This window comes from Synchiropus splendidus, chromosome 15, assembly GCF_027744825.2.
Source record: "Synchiropus splendidus isolate RoL2022-P1 chromosome 15, RoL_Sspl_1.0, whole genome shotgun sequence".
Taxonomy (NCBI): Eukaryota; Metazoa; Chordata; class Actinopteri; order Syngnathiformes; family Callionymidae; genus Synchiropus; species Synchiropus splendidus.
Genome location: NC_071348.1, coordinates 6,865,031 through 6,868,588, shown reverse-complemented (window position 1 = coordinate 6,868,588; position 3,558 = coordinate 6,865,031).

Sequence of the window (3,558 nt, the reverse complement as noted above, 5' to 3'; positions counted from 1 at the left end):
TAAATTACTGTTTCTCTCTTCTGCTTCGGGTCCCATGCCGAGGACATGAGGGCATCCAACTCTGGATTCACCGTTTTATTCTTTGGATTCAAAAGGTTGCGCACTACAATATCTGGATTTGTACATGTTGATGAATTTCGTAGACTCACTATATCGCTCCACTCCCCCGACATGCACAATCGCATTCACTTCATTTAGAGAAATTCTGAATGAGCTGCAACACAGAGGCCCTTACCTTGCTCATTGCTACTCCCTGGTGGACGTCATCGATCCTTCACAAAGCCACTATTCTAGTTTATTGCACTGAAGAAGCAAACGATTTTAATATTTTATTTTTAAACGAGTTTCACTGTCTTCACGGAGCACACGCTTGTTTGACCTGACCCTGAATTTTGGGGGTCTTTTCCTGGTTTAGGAATTAAGATGCACCTAGTTTCGTAGTAGACAAACCATCAGAAGAAGTAATCCTTCAAGTCTCCCAGAAATGCTTGTAATAGTCGCATCTAACAACATGCCAACCAAACTTGTTCAGGGTCAGGCTGAAGTACATCTCATCCAGCTTCATGAGTGCGCACACTTACAACCGCCAGGGGGCGCTGTTTTTGCACCGTTGGTGTTCAGGCTGTATTTTTTTAACACCTGTGATTCACACCCTATGAATAAACTGAATACACTGAATCGATGGCCGTGCCAACTCTCACGTCTGACCGTTTTCCAGTAAGCTCTCTGCTCGAACTTTTACAAGGCAGTTGTTCATGAAGAATGTAATGTTGGCTGGGAATGCTGCTCAGACTTCTCAAGAACTTGAAGTAATGATTCTCAGCAGTCAGCTGATGGGATCCAACTGTTCTTTTGACGAAATAGGGACCACACACATGAGGCCACGTGTTACACGTGTTAATATCAATGCAATGATAGTTTGTGTCCATATTTGTGTTTCTGGGCTTCTGCATGTGTCCAGTATGTGTTGAGGGGAGGAGTGTGGAAGGAGAAGGAAAGTGCCGGACAAAACCCTTGAGGTCAGCGCCCCACTCTGGTTCAGCCAGGATACTTCATGTGAGTGACAGGCCTGGTCTGGAACCAAACTTCCATATTAGTAAAGATCTGTTGCCTTCCTCAGGTCCAGGATCAGTGTGCCATGAGGCGGGAGGAGTATCCTCACGAGGAACTGTGTGCCATATGGTAGAGGGCTGCCGTGAGGAGCAGCAGAGGGCGAGGACACAGCGGTGAGAACCATCCATGTATCCTCCTCAAGTATTGATGATTTAAGAAAATTTGGAGTAACATTTGTCATAAAATAATTGACATTTGAGACCATGTCGCTCTGACTTGGGAGAACTCTCGTGCCATTTCAGGAACTTAAGCAAGTGGCAGTGGAGAGTTGCCCGTGCTGCTCCCCACATCCACTCTGTCACTGCCCTCAGCAGCACGACAGCGGCTGACCTCCAGTTGAGAGCTCAGGAACGTACTTTGCCAAGTATTTGCATTAAGTTTGTTTGTCATTTCATTCGTAACGTTGTTAAGTCCTCTGCATGACACACCTGCATCAGTTGGAATTCTTGTGATAGCTTTGTCATCTTGGCCGATAGAATCACAGCCGCTCAAGTATGACGTCACCTGAAGGATTTCTTCTGATCCTCCCCATCACGTGGATGAGTGAATGGGTCGATCCAGCATGTAATATCTGCGAAGGTTATGCCGCTCACATCAAGACGAGCTGCTCACTCAGTCACTTCGGACGTCTCTTCCGACCGCTCATGAACAAGCTGAGTCAGGACAATAGCCAAAGCCAGATTTGTTTTCTCTTCCTGGGAAGTTCTGTGGAACTTCTGAGCGTTTCACTGGAGTCCAACATCTGCTGCGCAGCGACACCGACAATTGTCTCATTGATCTGTCTTCTGCTGATGAGCTCGGTGGGAATAGACTGATTTGTTTAAGAATCACAAGAGGAGGAATTGGAGTGTTCTTTTTGATCCCCAGAAAACAAACATGTGAGTCGGATGTGTCGGATGTGTGGACGACCCCGGTGAGATTGAATCTTGGCTGATCTCCTGATGATCACCATGGTCACATTCCGAAGAGAAACATCTGGGGCATCTGAACCAGTAAAACTTGACTGTAAAATGGTGGGGGCGGGGAGCCCAAACAAAGGCAATGTCCCCTCAAATTCAAACTGAACTGACCAACCAGTGAAGAGCAATAACCACCTTTCTCATGCTGGAATTCCTGCTCAGTCTTGTGCAGTGGATAACTGCAGTATGATCCAGTATGAAGCCCTAACACAACAACAAAACATGAGTCAGCGTGGCCACGCGACCCTGTTAATGTCCAACAGTCCCATATTCAACATGTAAATCAAGCGTCCCTCTAATGCAGGGTGATGGGCATCTTCAGGGGCCACAGAGGGGGCACCATGACAGGGCCTTCAATGGTGTGGAAATGGACTCCCTGAACCGTCTGTTTCAGAACGGTTGAATCTTTGGGCAACCGGTGAGGTCCTCCATGAAGCCGGCAGCCGTCAGACACGGCGTGACCTTTGAGTGAATTGGATGATATCGCACCTTGTGTTCCTCTTGTGAACCCAGTTGTATGGTTGTCATCCGAGGAGGCAAGATTACTCCCTCTTCCTTTTTGATCCCCAGTGTCCACAGATTCCAGCGCTCTATATTTCGTACCAGCTTGACACCGATTACGTCCACATCAGCTTTACTTTGTTCCGTGGATCCCCAGTGCCGCCATCTTGTTGGTTGGCTGTTCTAGCGCTTCCATGAAAGAGCGACTTCCTTTTCACTTCGACAGGTGTTTTTTCAGTTCAATTCATTCATGCATGTGATCCAATCGAAAGAGAAATACTGTAGGGAGAGAGAGAGAGCGCCAGCGTGCAGATGTTCGGTGCGCGGGATTTGGTGCTGAACAAATGGCCGCGCCAACTGCTGCAGATGATTAGGTCTCACTCCCACAGCGGCCTGTCCTTGCCAGCACAGTTAAAAGTAAGTGCTTAAAGGAGAATGCCATTTTGGCTGCGAGGGAACCTCAGATTTCTCAGGAAAATGAACTCATGATCCTCAGCAGTCGGCAGATGAGATCCAGCTGTTGAAACAGGGAACACAGTGCTGTATACAGGGCCAACGTGTCGACACTCAGAGCAAGCGGTGTGGCACAAGCATGGTGAACCGGCACTCAGTCACACACTGATGACAAAAGCAGGCACGACTATATACAAACTGAAGCCAGACTCCACTGAGAAAGGAACAAGGACACAGATACACAGATGGAAAGCAAAAGTGCATGTTCACAATGCACATTCAGACTGCACACAAGAAACAAACCTCCAAACAAGAAGCATGTGCACCTTTGCAGCTCTGAACATTAACACACATTGTGTAACAGCTCAGCTTTTATCAGTCTTCTCTGTGTCGAGGTCTGTCTAATGTGTTTGGAGGAGATGGGTTTAGGGCGGAACTCAAGAACCTCAGGGTCGGCGGTTCAGCTGGACATGTAGTCTCGTCGACCTACTCCACGTTTGTGATAAAGGAGGAGAGAGCTGCAGTAGAAAGA